Genomic DNA, 19,970 nt, shown 5'->3' with positions numbered 1-19,970 from the left:
GAGTTTCTTTTTTTTTTTTTTTTTTTTATGATTGAGTTTCTTGACAGCGCTCAGATACTTTATTACTCTCCTTTGGCTTGTTCTGCTCCAGCCATGAGGACCTACTTCATGAGTTCATCAATGAGCTGCACCTGTTTCTGCTCTAGGTTCTTTGCTCCTGCTCTTTCCTCTTTTCAAAGTGTTTAGCTTTCTTGGTCACTTTTGCCTGGTCTCTGAACTAACGTCATTTTATCAGAGAAGTCTCATCATAACATCTATAAAACATCTTATAATTTTCTATTCTCTCTTACTATGCCTTACTTTTCTTCAAAACATTTAATTCATCTCATATATTATAGATTCATTTGTTTAACCTCTGTGTCTATCTCCCTTGAATACAAATATAATAAGGCTACTGATTCTGTTTGCACTTTGTTTCATTGTCACATCCTTAGTTTCTAGGACAGTAGTGGTACATGGTAAATGCTAAAAACAGATGTTGGAAAAATGAATGGGTAAGTAAAAGGAAGAGAGAATTCTTTGGCACACTGCAAGAGATTTCAGTCCCTATTGAACAGTTGTATAATAATCTTTCTTTGGGTATAGTATTTCCATTAGCAATGCAGCAATAAAACAACATATTTATCAAAATTTATACCACCATCAATCATCTCTACTATGTCTATGAAGACATTGAAATCTGAAAAAAATCATATATATTTAATATATAAATAATACATCAAACATTATATTCCTAATTCCATTTGAGATGCTTATTTGAAATTTTACCAGTGCTTTTGGAAAACAGAATTTAGAATGTTTTTTTCTTTTATTTTATTATTATCATTTTTGCTATAGGATATTCTACTTAAGGTAGCTACTGATGATTCTTTTTTAGTCTTTTCAAATATGTATGACAATTCAGGCTAGATTTCATTATGGTGTTTTCATTACAGTCCTTTAATTTTGGAAATGGATTACTTTAAATATCGCTGCATTTATCTAACCACCTCACTTTAACCTATTCTTGGATTCTCCACGATTGTAAAACCAATGCTAATTGCAGCGGACCTGCCATAAAATCAACACCATTCATCAATACCTTAAGATGTAATTTATACAAGAGATGAAAAATAAGTTCACTGAGGGACACCTGGGTTACTCAGTGGTTGAGCGTCTGCCTTTGGCTCGGGGTGTGATCCTGGAGTCCCCACATCAAGCTCCCTGCATGGAGCCTGCTTCTCCCTTTGCCGATGTCTCTGCCTGTCTCTGTCTCCAATGAAATAAATAAATAAATAAATAAATAAATAAATAAATAAATAAATTCACTGAAATTTGCTAAGGATTCAGTTACTAAGTAGGTAATAGTTTTGGATTTTCTTTCATTTTTTGGGTGTGTTTATGATTTTACTATTGTAGGCTCACTTCTATCAGAAATGTTGGAAAAAGAGTTCAAAGGCACTGGTATTAGGTTGGAGATCCCCCTACCCTCTGCCTAGGTAATAACCATTCACAATCAGCATGTGCATCAGTGTGTATTTACCCAAGAAGACTTGCATTTGATTTTTCCTGGTACTCTCAGGAGTAGCCACCATCTTAACTGGGTGATTTGCAGATGTAAATGGCTCTAAACACATGAGGGTGGCTGATGCATTTGAAATTCCAGAGAGAAATAGGGAGCTAGTTTTACTGTTGCTTATTTAATCTACTATCCAGAGCACACACAAAAAGCTATTTCTCTTAATTCATAATTTTCCTCAAGATATAGCTTGTCCTTAGGTCCTTAGGGTGGCTCAGTCACTTAAGGGTCTCCCTTTGGTTTACATCATGATCCCAGAGTCCTGGGATAGAGTCCCATATCAGGCTCCCTTCTCAGCAGAGTCTGCTTCTCCCTCTGCTCGTCCCCCTGCTCGTGATCTCTCTCTCTCTCAAATACATAAATAAAATCTTATATAAAAAAAAAAAAGACATAGTCTGTCCTGATTCCAGATTTTGTGAGTAGCTGTTTCTCTTCTGGTTCACCACTCAGTATACAACCCAGGATCAGCCCATAGCACCTTTCTTTCTTCCCCTCTGGGCAGTGCTACACATGCAAGCACTAAGACTTAGTGCCATTAGGGTATTTTGATAATTCTCCCATATACTTAGTTTCCTGGATGGGTATCCTTACTTCATTGTTAATTTCAAATGGTTCTTCTATTTCCTGGCAGTCTCTTTCATGATTTAAAAATATTTTAATCTTTTGTATGTCTTATAGGCAGTGGGTTTAGAGATCTTCAATTTATTACTCTAAACAGAAATCCACACTTTGAATTTCTGTTCTAAAACATTTTGTTTACTTTTGCATTTGCATGTAGTTCTTATTAAGTAAATTGAAGCAAAAAAAAAATAATAAGATAGTTCTGTCCTGAGCTCATTTTTTGATACAATTTTTTTTCTTATACAGGAAGAATGATTTTGAACAGCCCATTATGTTCTATGGCTGCTAATTGTAGGAAACATTGAGAAAAATTCTAATTATGATGACAATGATGGTAATTTGATTGAAAAAATTCCTGTGACTGAAGATAAACTGGGACTCCAGAATAAACTGAGGAGAAATTCAAGGATTCTCAGGTAAATTGTTCATTATAACATGGGCTTTTTGAAATCTCTGGTTTATGTAGTAAACAAATATTTTGGGGGCACCTGGGTGGCTCTCGTCGGTTAAGTGTCTGCCTATGGCTCAGGTCCTAATCTCAGGGTCCTGGGATCAAGCCCCACTTTGGGCTCCCTGATCCGCAGGGAGTCCACTTCTTCCTCTCCCTGCCCCTCTGGCTTGTACTCTCTCTTTCTCTCAAATAAATAAATAAAATCCTTAAAAATAAAATAAAAATACTCTGGTACCCTAGACATTAAGTATAAGACAATATGATTATACTCTAGGAGGTATATATGGATAGGATAACTATATCCATTTCTCTTATTATCGACTTATCACAAATCATTTTAAATAATTACAAATGTTCTAATTCTCAGAATAGAACCAATGGTATCTTTTTAATTCTAAAAATTAAGTGAAATTAGCTTTTCTGAGATATTTTTTCAACCTTTGAAATATACTAATTTTTATTCCAGAAGTGAAGCAAGAATTTCAGATATTGACCTCTTGTAGTTCTCATTTTAAATTTCTGCACTACACAAAGATATTAAACTACAAGGGATAAGTTATAACTACAATTAAAGTATTTTGTTAACTTCAAAGCAGGGTTGATGCCAGGATGGCATTAACCTATGAACTTTAAAAGAACTGACAAGATAATGAAACTATAAATTCCTGAGAAAATACCAAAAGGGTAGAGTACCTCTTCAGAATTTTTAACTATTCTGTATACTCTAAAATCTTAGTAAATTATTTAATATACACAGACACACATACTATTTAAATTTTTAAAAATCTTTTAATATATTTCTTACAACAGAAAAACACTTTGATCTGTCATAAGATTATTTCTCTCCTTCAAAGATGATTCATAATGACTATCAATTATCTGTAAATGTAAATCATATGTCATATATATCTCATATCTTCCCTCTCTGCCCATTTCTATTTTTCTCCATCTATATACTTTTAGGTATATTTAATTTAGGAAATAAACAGGTATTTTATACCACTTATTCATTCATACTATTTCATTCTTCACATATTAATACTGCTACATTCATATGTAAAAATCTCATTGGATTTACAGGTCTAATTCTTTGGAAAAAATGTGATTGTGAACAGTCCTTATATCAGCATCTTAATATAGTTCACTGTTTAAACATTACTATTTCAATTTGGAATTTAAAAACTCATTGCAAAATTATGGGCAAATTATTTAGGTTTAAATATTTCTGTAAAGTCATTAAATTCATGTTAGTTATTAATTTATTTCACATATATTTTTATAAGCTACTATATAAGGCATCTCTCCAATATACTATAGGAGAGGTTCATTGAAATGGCTCATTTGCTTTTCCTGTGGAAGAAAAATTTACCAATTTTGTTCTTTTATGTATCATGATTTTGATGTAGCATTTAAGAATATTTGCCTAATTCCAGGTCCATAAAGAGTTTCTCCTATATATTATATGTTGGACTACTTGGATAGGTTTTCAAATATTGAGCTAGCTTTTCTTTCCTGGGAAGTGTGTGTACTGCTGTACTCAATTTACTAATAATTTTACTGAGAGTTTTCATTCCTATGTTCATGAGGAATATTTGTCTAATATTTTTCTGCTTCTCTTTATCTCTATTTCTCTGTAATGATGTAATACTAGCTTAAACAAACGGATTAGGAAGTAATAATTTCTCTTTTTCTGTTTCCTAGAAGACCTTATGTAGAATATCTGGTGTTATTCCTCTTTTAAAAATGTGTGACAGAGTTTTCCAGTAAAACCATCAGAGCCTGGAGAATTCTTTTCCAGGTTTTAAAATATGAGTGTAATTTCTCTAATACTTATATTAGTCCATTTCATTTAAGTTGTCACATTTATGCATGTTAAATTTTTGTAATATTGTAATTAATATTTAAGAAGTCATGACCTTCTTAAAGTTTGAATGTCTCTAGCAATATCCCTCTTTCTTTTTATTCTCTTTTTTTCTTTTAGGTGAGAACATTTCAGTCCTGCTCTTAGCAAATTTCAACTATACCTACTATGTTAAAAACTATAGTCACCACATTTTACATTAGATATTCAGACTTCTTTTACTGCTTTCATTTCTGAAATTAGTAATTTGTGTCTTTACTAAAATTTTGTCAATCTTCCTAGAGGTTTATTGTTTCTTTTTCACTCTTCTGATTCTCCTTTCCTGTCTTTTTTTTTTGCATTGCTATTTCATTCTGTTTATATTATTTTTTTAAGATTGTATTTATTTATTTGACAAACAAAAAGAATGAGCAGTGGGGAGAGGCAGAAAGAGAGAGAGAAGCAGGCTCCCACCTGAGCAGGAAACCCAATGTGGGGCTTCACCCCAGGACCCAGAAATCATGACCTGAAATGAAGGCAGATGCTTAACCAACTGAGCCACTCAGGTACCTTATCTATTTTATTTTGTACTCTATTTGTATATTTGTATAGGGTTTTTTCCTCCCCCAGTGGTTGCTTTGGGGACTATAAACTATACAGTTAGCTTTCACAGTCTACTAAAATCAATAGCTTACCAAAAGAATAAAGACATCTGATCACTATATAGACCCTTTACCTTTCCTCCTTTTGTTATGATTTTGTTCTATATCACATCTACATACCTTGAGAACCCTATTAGATAGTGTTACAATTTTTGCTTTTAGTACTCAAATTTCTTTTAGACGCATTTAAATATTGAGTTTAAATTATTCATATATATATAGATACAAGTGCTTCTGAGTATATATGCTTTGCTAGTAGCTGCCTTTCCCACATAGCTTCCTATAGCAGTTTTTTCACTTTGAATGCAAAGTCAGATATTTTCACTTCTGGGGAATGAATAACATATTTGAATTCTGGATCTCAATCACACTGATTTTCTGTCTTATGATTGTTTGAAAGAAGAGAGGCTTTCAAACAAATGAAAAGGTTTATGGTCTGAGGCATGAAATTATCCTGATTTCTGGACCTTGGAGACTCCTACTTAGGCACCAGCAGGCCTTCACCTCCAAAGATATTCATCATGGCATCTTCTCAGTGGCTTCTTCTCAAATACAGCTAAGTACTCTTTTTTTTTTTTTTTTCCTAGTCCCTGGTACAATATTTTCAAAGCAGGAATATGTTAGCTTATATTTTGGTTCAAAAGGATGATTGATTGAAAGTAAAACATCAAACTTCATTTCTCAAAGTATTTGTGGCCAATGGAGCCAGGTGGAATTTAAAAATTAATCTGGGCAGACATCACGTTAACTTTATCTGTTAAAAAGAGAAGAAAGGCTCAATAGCATATGAAACTCAGTGTTGCTCAAATGTTGGATTAAATCTAATTTCTAATTGATAGCTTCAGAAGATGTTTAGATATGAACTCACAGTATGCCATATATCTATGTCTGAGTCAGAGTCTTGAAGAAAGCATTCTCTTCCAAAATAATTGTTACTATCACAATGATATTCCCATAGTATTGTTAACTTTCTCATGTATGTTTAGAACTATGAAGACATTACATTATGAGTACAGTTTGACTAGTTATACAAAAACAAAATTTTGGCTCAAAGCTATGCTTTTAGTAGAAGATCCAGTTGGGTGCTGCACCACTGGCCCACATCTGTTAAAATGACTTTAAAATATAATCAGACTATAAGCCTAATCTGAGCACGATGTTACAGTAAAAGAAACACATTCACAAAGCCAAGAGTGCATTAACAGAAATTCTAATTTTTTTTGCATCTCTTGAAGAACAGGAAATGAATCACAATAACTGGAGCGATCGTTTAAAAAACAATTTCTCCATCCTCATCATTTTCTTGTGTACATAAATGACCACAGCATGCAACAAGTACTTTATGAATGTTAGTTCCTTCTACTCTTTTTGTGACTTTGATATTTAATAATCTGGTCTTTAGCTTCTCTCAGAAATCTCTTAGCTCAGATTGAGTTAACTGAAATATTTAAGAGTAATTAAAAAGGGATATTTGTTCCTTTGGACTCCTTTTCTTTTGGCATATGGAATTACAACACCAGAATTTTATGTAACTAAAAAGCATTTCTTTTTTTTTAAAGATTTTATTTATTTATTCATGAGAGACACAGAGGAGAGACAGAAACAGGCTCCATGCAAGAAGCCCAATGTAGGACTTGATTCCAGATTCCGGGATCATGCTCTGAGCTGGAGGCAGATGCTCAACTGCTGAGCCACCTAGGCGTCCCCTAAAAAAAGCATTTCTTTAGCTCTTTTGAGAACTGATTTTATAAAGGGGCAATCGGATTCTATGAGTGTCTTTTCTGCTTATTGGTAAAAGTTACATTTGTAAACAATGTTTCTTTCTTATTCAATGGCAATGATGGAAAAAAAATGTATGTAATTAGTCCTTTTGAGATTTTTACAGGGAATGATCAATTTTGCCCTACCAGCTAGCATACACTTCTTACTAACAAATAATAAAAATTTCATAACAAATTATGCTTTCATTTATGCTTGCAACTCCAGGACATATAGAGTTAACTTTTGAGCTTAATAGAAGTTATGCTTAACCTACTTTTCTCTTATAATACCAAATGTCTACCCTCACTTTTAAAAATGTGACACTCTTTAATGGATTATTATGTGATTGTCAGTGTGTGTGTCATAGAAATAGGTGGGAAGAACTAACTAATTAGTTAATTAAATTGCTATATAAAGTCAGATATAGAAAATTTTATTTAAGTTTTTGGCTATTCTCCACTTAGTGATGTTTTTTTCTATTTCACATATTTGTTTTTGGCACCTTTTCCCCAAATCTCATTCTGAAACAGAATGATGATGAGATAATGTTATTTTTATGTTAAATTATACCATCTTTCAGGAAACTTTTCATACATTTCAATTTTTAACTAAATCCAGCTACATCGCTTATTTGCTACCATAGTATAGTAGCATGTATAGGGATACATGGGATAGGGAATTGGGATAGGGAATTGTTTAAAATATTAAGGATCAGAAGAAAACATAAGAAAGAATAATCTTTGGGACTAGGCCTAGGTTAAGAGTTCTGAGATGTGACATCAAAATCGATTGTTAGAAAAAAAAAGGGGGGGTAAATTGAGCTTCATCAAAATTAGAAACTGTTATGCTGTGAAAGACTCTATCAAAGGAATGAAAAAAAAAAGCTATATACTAGGATAAAATATTTGCAAAACACACCTAACTGAGGTATCAAATACAAACTGTAAAAATAGCTCTAAAAATTCAATAGCAAAAAAATAAATCCGATTATTTAATAGGCAAGTGACATGAACAGATATTTTACCAGAGGAGGGATAGAGATGGCAAATACATGAAGATATGTTCAACATCATTAGATATTAAGAAATGAAAATTAAAACCACATATGACTTATTATTAAATATTTATTAGAAGGAGGAAAAAAACAGTGATAATACCGAGTGCAAGTGAACATGTGGAGAAAGTGGATCTTGCATTCACTGCATGTAGGAATGTAAAATAGAATAGCTACTCTGGGCAATAGTTTGATAGTTTCTTTTAAAACTCAATAAGCACTTTCAATATTATTCAATAATCATACTCTATGACATTTATCCCAGAGAAATAAGTACTTATGTTCATACTAAAACCTATACACAACTGTTCATAGCAGCTTTATTTATAATGACCTAAAACTCAAAACAACTCAAATGTCCTGCTTCAATAGGTGAACTGTTAAGCCAACTCTGATACAGTGGAATACTATACAATGAAATACTATGAAGCAGTAAAAGGTACTGATGCACATAAAAACCTAGACAGATCCAAATGCATTATGCATAATGAAAAAATATTCTCAAAAAGTTATATACTGTATGTTTATTTCCTTAAATATTCTCACAAGGAGAAAAATGTTGCTAAGATGACCTTGAGGAAAGGATATTCCTAACTCCATTTCTTCTTCATTAATTTTCATTTTCCTACTTTGCTTGACTTCATGGAGCTTCATGATGTTCCAGACTGAGCCACCCAGGCACTCCTAGAAGAATTTTTTGAGTGTTCCCAGAACCCCAAAATAATCTCTCTTAGGCTTTCCTGATACCTCAGGACACATGTTGCTCTACAAGATGCACAAATTAAATCAAGATAAAGCACAGACACTCACAGACAAAGTTCAAAGCTCTGGTGGCTGGGAGCTGAGATGCTGAGCATAGTTCCAGGGAAGGAGTCTGTCTGGTAGGGCCTCTCTCATGGCTGGGGATATGCACTGCCTCTATAAGGGCTCTGCAAAACAAATGCTGAGTGGTATTTTCATTTTGTCTGTCTTCATAAAAATAAAAATGCACTTCAGATTTCTTTTGGTTAGCAAAAACAGGTACTAATGTAGTCTTTTGTAAAAGTGAAGTGGCATACATGAACTTTTGAAAAGCAGCGGATACCTGTGTTCATGCTAGATTTATTTTCCTTAGTAAAACCTCCTGTCCTTTCTTCAATACTCAAAAACAGTGACTAACCAACAGGGCCAACTCATGACCATGTGCAGTCCCACAGGGCCTCGTGCTTAGAAGGGCCCCACGCCTGATTTAATGCTTTGCTATAGCTGTCTTAAAATTCTTAATCACATTTTAACAAGGGACTGTGCATTTTTACTTTGCCCCGGGCTCTACAAATTCTGTAGCCCATCTGGCTCCCAATGATAGTGAATAAATTTGATGCCAGCCTCCCACCGAAAAGCATGGGCCTTTCACATCCAGTACCTTCTCAGCCCTAATGATCACTCCTCCATTTTCTTCAATGAAACTGGGTTGCTGGTTACTGTCCAGACGTATTTATTTATTTCCTACACTTTAAGTTATTACTACTTGATATATTCTCAGTTCAGACCTCAAAATTTTATTTAAATTTTATTTTCCTCCCTTATTTTTATTCTTTGAGTCCTAACACAGTTGACTATGTCTCTCCTCTAAAATCTATAGTACTGTGTTTATTTCTTTTTAGAGAAAATATTTATCATATTTATGGTAATTTTTCTTTCAGTAAATGTCTTGTTATCTCCACAAAGACAAGGATAAACTCTTATTAATGTGTCACATACAGTGCTTAACATATATAACAATGCAATATTATAACAGAATTTACTAATGTAATCTAATTAACTGTTCTATGACAAAAATAAAAATATCCTTCAATCTGGTACTCCTTCTCATGTTATAAATTTAAAAAAATGTATGTGCTTAGCGTTCCTGATGCCCTATCTATATAGTCTTTGCTTCTGAGTGGAATGGAGGAAAGGTAGAAATCCAGGCCGTAATAAATTCAGCAATAGAAACTTGAAATATAAAGGAAGAATAGAGGGGAAAGAAAAGCAGAGAAGGAAAAAAAATGGGAATAGAGACAAAAACATATCAATTCTGCTGATTAACATGTTCCTTGGTTGTATCGCTACCCTCTCTGGCATTCCAGAAAGGTGATATATCATCTGAGTGCTGGTCTAGAACAGTAAAAGGAGAATTTAGGAAATAAAACTGGAGATGATATAGTTGCCTCCAGCATTTTGTTTATGAGAGTATCTATTTGTGTCTGCTTGGGCTTGTTGAATAATATCCATTCTGTCCTTGAGGCATAGATCAAGCAATGAAATTTTGTTATATTAGTCCTTTCAGGCTTTCCACCGATTCCAGAGTATCTGGAAGCTTAATAGTGTAAGGTGTAAGGAATATTTATCAAAATTTTGTTAGGCATATCAGTGGCTCTATTACTTTGATTTAATTTTTTGGCAATGTCAGATAAAGATTAGATAATGGCAGGAAAGAGGGAGAGTGAAGAATTAGGACAAGAAAAAGAACCAAAAAGTAAGAAAATACATTTTCCAGCTGGAATGAAACTCAAATATCATCCAAACTAGCTCTATCATTTAGTGTCCCAGTTATCCTCATTCTCAATCCACTACTCTTTCTTACTATGTTGCTTACATAAATGCCTATGTCACTGTTAGAGAAAAACAAAAAAAACAAAAGAAATGAAAGCCAAGGTTAAGGTTTTATTATAATTTTGTTTAAACTATTCCTATCAAACGAGTGTCTTCCTTTTCACCAGTTACAAAACAGTATCGGGAATATAGTACTCAATGTAAAAAAGCAAACTAAAATCACAAGGAAGGTTATCATAGATACATATGAAGAACCTATACAATCATCAGTCTGTTTATTTGATTCATGAGTCAATAGATATTACCTTGGTGATAAAGGATGAAGTAAAAGCATGCAGGCTTCCAGGGGCAATTAAACTGTGATGCTAGGGAAGAACACAAAGGCACTGGAGAATGCTAACCCTGGAAGAGAGTAGAGAAGTCACCGAATTTTCCCTGTAAATTTATTAATAAGTGATAAAATATGAATGTATACAGTTTTGCCTTCTACTTCCCAATACTTATACCTCATTTCTGTTTCTTTTTGCTAATTGTTTCATTTAGTATGTTCAAGACAAAGTTAAATAATAGTAATGACAGTATATATATATATATATATATATATATATATAAATGAATGTATACACATGCATTTTTATATATTTATTACTAATTCTATAAAATACCATTTCAACATCTATTGAGACTTTTTCCCTTTATTCCATTAACATTACACTAATTGTATAATGTTAATTTAGTAGAGTTTCAATATTTTCTAAATCTGTCATGTCCTTATTCTCCTTTTTTTTATATGACTATTAGAAGCCAACAGTTTAAGTAATGTCAGCCCTTATTTTCATTCCTGCACTGTAGTAAATATTGCCTAATGTCAAAACCCATAAGGATGAGCTGAGCAACTACTTGAGGATCTTAGATCTTTGGTCTTCTTGGTTTCAATAACATTTTCATCCATTACTCTTCAGCCATAAGCCCTGACTTTGTTGTCACCAACAACAGTGTCACATTCAAAATCTTGACTTATACCCTCTGATTGTCTTACTTTCCATTATTTTTTCAGCTCAATAATCTATTCCAGAATTTCTTCAACCTAAAGGAGAATCCCTGTTCTCTGAACCACTGGCTTTAACCATTCATTCTTTCCTTAGTCCATAACACCTCATGTTCTGTGTTTTCCTGACTCATCTTAGATTCCATGATCCATCATTGTAACAAGTATCTTATAAATGTCAATAAATCCTGTATCCCTTTATAATACTTGCATGGGAAAAAAATAGCTCTAATAAATCCCACGTATTCAGTTGTTAAATACATATAGATAAAGTATGCCTTTTTAAGAGTATTTTTAAAATTATTTTATTTATTTATTCATGAGAGACACACACAGAGAGAGGCAGAGACATAGGAAATAAAACTGGAGACGTAGGCACAGGGAGAAGTAGGCTCCTTGCAGGGAGCTCGATATAGGACTTGATCCCAGGACCCCGGGATCATGACCTGAGCTGAAGACAGACGCTTAATAGCTGAGACACCCAGGTGTCCTCAATACCTCTTTTCTATATAACTTTACACTTACCTTCTCCCCAATCTCAGCTGATGATCTAGCTTACTTCATTTTAAAAAGTAGAGTAAAAAAAAAAAAAGTCTCATTTTAAAAGTCTGCCTGCAGAAGAATATTCTCCTCGTCCCTCTAATGGATGTTTCTGTCCCTATTCAGACAACTCACAATTTCAAATATGCAGGAGATCCCAATAAAGGAATTTGTACTGATAGGTTCCATTTCCCTGCATCATTAATCTTCCCTCTCTCCTGGATTATTCTCATAACTGCCATAACAGTTCTTGTTTTAAAACAAACTATTAAAAAAAAACAAACTAATCAGAACTCAAAACAACAACCTATTATCTCCATATTCTGCTACAATTTCCCCTTCCCAGTTTCCTTTATTCTAGTCATTTATTACAAAAGTTTGTCCGAAGTAATTGAGCTTGTTTCCTCATAATATCATTTTCACCTTAACCCACATCTTATTTGAACAATTATCAGGTTGAGGTCATCAACATCTTCCATCTTCTGAAATACATTGTTCTTCAATATCTCTATGGAGCATGTGGCACTTTTGATCAATCTTTCCTTTTTGATACACTTCCTTCACTTGGATTTTATGATGACACTGTCTCCTAATTATCTTTTCCTTTAGAGTCTTTGTTGTTATTGGCTGTTATTGTCATCCATACATCCTTTCCCTAACCTCTAAAAGGGGCATCCACTAGATCTTTGTCCTCAGTCCTTTTCTCCTCTCTATTTGCACTTTCTTCCTAGATCATCTACTTTAGCCCTCTGGCCATTATATTCCAATTATTTGTAATGACATCAAAATATAAGTGTTTAGATTTCCTCTTCCATGAGCTCCAGCTTTACATACCCAGTGCCAATTTGATAGCTCAAGATTAAAAAACTTAACATGAAAAAAAATTTAAAAAAATAAAAAGCTTAACATGGAACACTTTCCCAATCTCAAAGATCTAATCCTACATTTTCCCCAAACTCAGTGAATTTTCTTTCCATGAAGTTCACTTAAATTCACTCCTTTGTAATCAGTAGGAAGGGAACACATACCAAAAATGTATACTTTGTTGAACCTGAATATTTTTGCCCTTATAATGAATGCTTTGTCGTTTACCTTAGATATATTCAAGATGAATTGCTAAATAGTAGGTAATGCTTACAATAGTCATATAACCAACAAAGGTCCTTTAATTTAATTTTTTACTGAGTAACTTTTATATCTAGTCTATAAAAGCTCTGATGACATATTCTAAACATTAACAAACATAAAGTTTAATAAACATTACACACTTTTTCCCTCAAAAGTCATCAAGGTTGTAAACAAGATGATGTTATAGGAAATGTCTCATTTAAGAAAGAATAACCTGGAAATAGTGTGCTGAATAACTTGTGATAGGAAATACTGGAGAGAGGAACAGATGGTTATAAAGCTATTGAATCCAGAAGTGAGATCACAAAGATTTTTTTCAAAGATGTGGTAATTACTTATCCTTTTGATTGGTTAAAAAATCTTTCACTGAATTTCTACTGCCCACATCAGAATGTGCTACTTGATTTTTGCTACCAAGTATATGGCTTGGTATTTGCAAAACAACCACAACAACAACAACAACAACAAACAAAGAAAAGAAAAAAAAGGAATAAAAAGCTCAGAGAAATCAGTTAAGTAAAATATGTTAAACAGATCCTTTTCTAGTAGTAGAGGGCATCAAGCAGAGGGTTAAAGGGGAGTTCAGTGTGTAGGGAATCTAAATGTTTCCCATTTCCTAAATGGAGGTGGTGCTGAAAATCTGCCCTTCAGGGTAAGACCTCACCAGGCTGTGGAAAGCAGAGACTGGGGGCTTAGCAAACACCCTTGTAAATACTCCAAGTATGTCATCCTGAATCCCCAGCAAAATTAGATTACTTGTTTGCAGAACTTGCCTTTTTTCAAGCCAGAATACTGGATCTAATGTCTTTATCTGAAAAACAATTTAGTATGCCATCAGCATTATCTAGCTACATTGCTCAATGGTTACATAATAATGACTAAGCATCCCATATACACAGTTGCATCAGGACTATATAAAGATGGTCTGTCTGTAGGCTTGCATAAGCAGTTATTTACAAGGTCTAGAAGCAACTGATCATGGCATTCTTTGGCAGGGCTTCCGTTAGCTAAGCATTTTAGAAATACACAAATAAACAATTAGAACACAGTACTAAATTATAGCTCACCAAAGACTGAAAAATATATGTAAGAGATACATATTTTTTTTGTAAAGCAGATATATTCAAAGCATGTTTATTCTCTTAATGTGATGCTATGAGGATTAAAAACATAGGTTATGTTGTATAGTAAGTAGAAGAGAAAATTTTCTCTCTTGAAAGATAGGAAATAGCAATGCAAGTTTTGAGACTAGTGCTGCTTGTTTAGATTTAAACATATTTCATGTCTAATGCATCTGCAAATTTGAATTAGAAACTCTTACTGAACTTTGATTGCATGAGTATAAAACTGATTTATTAATAGATATAAGAATCAATAACTCCTTTCACATAAGAACAAATAATATGTTTGAATATCTGAGTGCTATACTTTATGTTTGGAGATCTGTCTCACTGCAGCCATACATCTAGAAAGTATTTCTAAGTGCTGGAATTTGCTTGTTCAATTATGGAATTAGTTGATATTGTGAAAGATGGTAAAAGGAAGAGAATTCTCAGTTGAGAATAATCTAAATTGTTTCTTCTGCATTTTTTATTCAGTGAAATATTTGAAGTACCCAAACTGTGCAAAATACTTGACTTTCTAAATTTTAATTTCTTAATGGTAAAAATAATTAGTTATAGCCATGGTACCATCAATATCAAATATGCTTAGTGTTTAATAAATAACTAATAAGAAAAATATATTCCATTTTTCTTGTTAAAATTTCATGAGACTCTTAATCATAGGAGACAAACTGAAGGTGGCTGGAGGGGAGGGGCGTGGGGGACAAGGTAACTGGGTGATGAGCATTAAGGAGGGCACATGGTGTTATATATAAGACTGAGGAATCACTGACCTCTATCTCTGAAGCTGATAGTATATTATATGTTAATTAACTGAATTTAACTACAGTTAAGATTTTTTTTTTTTTTTAATTCCTGGGAAGTCTCCATGTTGCACACACAAAAGTCTCCTCTATCTTCTCGCTTTCTTTTTTCCCTCCCTCCCTCCCACCCTTTTTTCCTCCCTCCCTCTCTCTCTCACACACAAATACACACACACACTACAGGAGGAAGCCAGAAATTCTGGCATTCATGTCCTGGCAGACTGAATCAAGGACTGTGATCCCATAGCCAACTCATACATCATGCCAGGTTAGCATTCTATGGGTTTTCTAAATTAGGAAAAAAATACAATCTATCAGCAGATCTAAAGACTGAAAGTTTTAAGCTACAGTATCTCTTTAATGGTAAATCTATTTTTAGTACTATGTTTTTAAATAGAAAAATATATGTTGAATCAATTCAGGTGCCTTTTAATTAACAAAATCTAACAACAATAGTTACTCTACTTTGACATATTGATAGGATAAGTTATATAAAAAGAGTCATTCTATATAATACCTTTACATTTGAAGAGCAAGCTATACTTGAACATGGTGTTTTACTGGTGAGGTATCTTCAAAATTCAGTTTGGTAGTATTTTAGATAACAATATTTTCATCAACCAAATTTGGTCAGTAGTTTTCTGTTTGTGAGTGTATTATCTTGTTTTGATGTTGGCATTATGTCTGCATTATAATCAGCTTCACAAAATTAACATTCTATTATATAGGTAGTAAATGACCACTGGATTATTTGTTCAACCTCTTTCCGTTGAACCATTCTCTGACGTTAGATATGGATAGTTATAGCCGTATTTGTTTTAGATTACTTATCTCTGTCCATAACTTTTTGGATCAAGAGTGGTCCATTCAGATTCTCTCAACTGAAAACTTAAAAATGAGATTAAAAACATTAGTTTTACTGGTTTCTCAAAATTAAGAAAAATACATTCAGCAGCTGAGACTTCAGTATTGAGGTAAAAAATACTGGTCTTCACATAGCTGCCTCAGTAAAGATAATATTTTCCAACCTCCACTGTACCAGATGTGACCTTATACTAAATTCTCATCATTGAAATGTTTGTCTTGGTCTTAAGACATTATGTGACCCTGTGCTTCCATGCATCTCAAATTGTTGGAACATAAAAATACCTACAATCCAGCCTGAACTGTCAAAGACAAAATCAAGGGTATATAAAAATTGGAATTTAGAAAGGATCTGGGTCTTTAAATGATTGCCGACTTGTGCTGCTCACTTTGGGACTTTTTTATCCAAAAGAAAAAAAAAATTTTTTTCTAAGCTTCTTTACTTTGGGCCTCTTTTTTAAAAAAGCAGCTTAGCCTTTATCCTAAGTAGGCCAAGCATATGAAGTAGTAAATATTATTAGGTAGAAAGAGAGTAGGAAATGAAGTGGACTGAGAAAGACACTGAAAGTGGACTGAGAGAGACATATTATCCAAAGGGATAGTCTAAGGGATAAGTACTAACTTACATTTTTCCTGTTTCTTATGTAATTTTTGATTTGGAACCAAGTATATTCCAATAGAATGGTTTCCCACAGTTAGGCTCTGTAAGTGATAGGAAGTTCCTCTTTTTCATTTAACCTAGATTGAGTTTTCCTTCCACAAATGTCATTACTAACTTAATATTTGATCCAAAGCTTGAGATTGCAAATAACACTCCCCAGAACCATAACCTGGATGGGGAGTAGAGATAATGAAGTTCCCTTTATCCTGGCATGTGAAAGTGGCTCCATATGTACATGAACCAAGTGATTTTTTACTACCTTTGGCATCCAGATGCTATGTTCTTATAAAATTATACTTTAGGAGACTTAGAAGCCAAATATAATCAAATTGTTTTGATTAGCGTTGTACATAATGGGAAAGAATACAATTGAAGTCCAAAGCTCCTTTGGCTGTAAATAGAAAGAAAAGTAGATGGAAGCTCTGAAGTTACTGAGATCTAAATTAATTAGATTGATAATAATTGAAATAATAATGGAAATTTACATGCATGATTCCCGGGAGTCAAGTAACTTATACATATTGTCTTATTTAATTTTTGTGCAAATTCAAACGGGTGGATTCTTTTATCATTCTCATTCCTCTGAGCAAACCTGAGGTCTAGAGTGTTCAGAAATTTGTCCAAAGAAATGGATTTGATTCCATTTCTGCTTTGTGCAACAACCACTACATTTTTAACCACTATACCATATTGGACATTATCAATAGATTAACAATGTGCTTTGCTGAACTGAAGTGGCTCAGTTCTGTCCTTTTACTTGTACCTATGGTGCAGAGTGATTCAGGGCTGAAAACGAGTGAAATCCTGAAAAATGAAATAATAGGACCTAACACACTTTCTGTAACTATGTTTAACTCATAGAGAATGTGGAGATTAATCCACTTTCTATTATTAAAGCACATTCCACTACTTCGGTTTGTGCAAGGCTATTTTGAAATGTCAACACTGGTCCAGCTAGCTAGATCCCTAGACTAAAGTTATTAAGGATCACTAAAAGATAGTTTCAAGTACTATGTGGTTTTTATCCAATTAAAAGCAAACCCAAATATTGGAAGCCACTAAAAAACTAGATGTTATTTTTTAAGTTTTTATTTAAATTCCAATTAGTTAACATACGGTGCAATATTAGTTTTAGGTTAATACAATATAGTGATTCAACACTTCCATACATCACTTGGTACTCATCACCACAAGTGCATTCCTTATCCCCATCATCTATTTCACCTATCCCCTCTCCCTCTTCCACTCCAGTAACCATCAGTTTGATTGATATCTATAGTTGAGAGTCTGTTTCTTGGTTTGTCTCTTTCTCTCTTTTTTCCCCCTTTGCTCACTTGTTTTGTTTCTTAAATTCCACATATGGGTGAAATCATGTGGTATTTGTCTTTCTCTGATTTCGCTTAGCATAATATCACCCACATGATTGCAAATGGAAGAGACTAGATTTTAACACAACTAGGTATTTACACAAAGGATCCAAAAATACTAATTTGAAGGAGCACATGTACCACAATGTTTATAGTAGCATTATCAGCAATAACCAAATTATGGAAAGAGCACAAATGTCCATCAATTGACGAATGGATAAAGAATGGAATACAAAATACAGCCATAAAAAAGAATGAAATCTTGCCATTTACAATGACGAGGATGGAACCAGAATATATTATGTTAAGTTAAATAAGTCAGTCAGAGAAAGACAAATACCATATGATCTTACATGTGGAATTTAAGAAACAAAACAGATGAACACAGGGGGAAGAAAAAAAAAGAGAGAGGAAGTCAAACCATAAGAGAGATTCTTAACTACAGAGAACAGTTTGAGGGGTGATGGAAGGAAGTAAGTGGGGGATGGGTTATATGGGTAATGGGCATTAAGGAGGGCACTTGTGATGAGCCCTGGGTGTTGTATGCAAGTGATGATTCACTAAATTCTACTCCTGAAACTAACACTATATGTTAACTAAAATTTAAATTAAAACTTGAAACATAAAAGGAAAATATGTTCTTATCACAAGATGAAAGAATGTAATTCTGTGAGACAATTGATGTTAACTAAACCTACTGTAGTAATCAATATATACTTATATCAAATAGTTGCATTGTGCACCTTGGACTAACACAATATGCCAATATATCTCAATAAAATTGGGAAAACATCTGTTATTGAATATGCACCTTGCTTGATTCACACCAAGAAAACAGAGAATGTTGGTCATTCAGACCATTACTGAGTTAGTTTATGAGTACAAAGGATGTCAGTACTAACTGAAAGCCACCTGCTACAAACCCTTCAGTATTATTGCCCCTTCACAGACATTAGAAGGTCTAGACAAGGGACATTTTTTATCAGTTGTCAAAAATCAAAGCAACCAGATTTGCTGGCCAGCAAAATCATCCCTTCAAACAAGAGTTGTACCAACACAATGAGGTGCATGAAACTCACTGTCTCCATCACTTATCTCACATATATATCTGTATTTTATACAATTTATATATACATATATCATGCCAAAGTTTAAATAGTCACTTAGATTATAATAGATAAGTGAGTAGTTCACCACGGAGATGATTTTAATTCACATTAAGATAAAAAATAAAAGTTCTAGATACAGGATAGGAATGACAATGTTTGCATGCAGGAAGTTGAATGTATTTTCAGGTAGTCAAGGGACACTTGGCATAATAGAAATAGTGGTTATATAACTATTATACTTACTATTTTTATCATTATTCTGCTAGATCTAATAGTCAATCCTAAACAACATTTTGCTTAGATGATTATTACCCCTCCCTTGGGAAAATATATATGTTATATACATATCTTTTGCTTGACTTTAAGGTCAGCACAGTTCCTTGGTCTTCTTTTTTCCCCCCACTAATCACTTATTCTCAATCTCTCTATTATTTGATACTATTTTGTGCATCCCCTCTATTTTTAACACACTGACAACCAGGCTTATGGTAAATTACTCAATCCCACAAGCCATAATGAATAGCGAAAAGTCATTGCCAGATCCCAAATCAATCATTCAGTCTTACTCCCAGAAATTTAAAATTAGCTTTGAAATGGTCACTTCCTGCTAGCTGAAACTAAGCTTTACATTTGGGGCCACATTTGCCAGTATGTCTAGTTATAGGCAGAATTTTGAGATAGTCCCAAGATTCCCATTCCCCGATGTGCATGCCTTATATAATATCTTCCTTCATAAGTGTGAAATGTGTATGAGACTGAGAATATGATGGATTTCTTCTGATAATCAGATAAAATTATACTGACA

At 33.4% G+C, this 19,970-nt stretch overlaps 1 long non-coding RNA gene across 3 annotated transcripts in view; it reads right to left on the bottom strand.

The window, feature by feature from the left end:
- Positions 1–19,970, bottom strand: part of LOC144318575 (uncharacterized) — a 52,020-nt gene that overhangs the window by 22,788 nt on the left and 9,262 nt on the right. For all 3 annotated transcript variants that reach the window (XR_013384618.1, XR_013384619.1, XR_013384617.1), the window contains 2 exons: positions 10,827–10,923; positions 8,758–8,876 (listed from right to left, as the gene is read on the bottom strand). This is a non-coding gene — a long non-coding RNA (uncharacterized LOC144318575). The remainder of the gene's footprint in view (positions 1–8,757; positions 8,877–10,826; positions 10,924–19,970) is intronic.

This window comes from Canis aureus, chromosome 8 (genome assembly GCF_053574225.1).
Source record: "Canis aureus isolate CA01 chromosome 8, VMU_Caureus_v.1.0, whole genome shotgun sequence".
Lineage (NCBI taxonomy): Eukaryota > Metazoa > Chordata > Mammalia > Carnivora > Canidae > Canis > Canis aureus.
The sequence above is the reverse complement of the archived record's forward strand: the minus strand, read 5'-3'. Positions and strand labels throughout refer to the sequence as shown.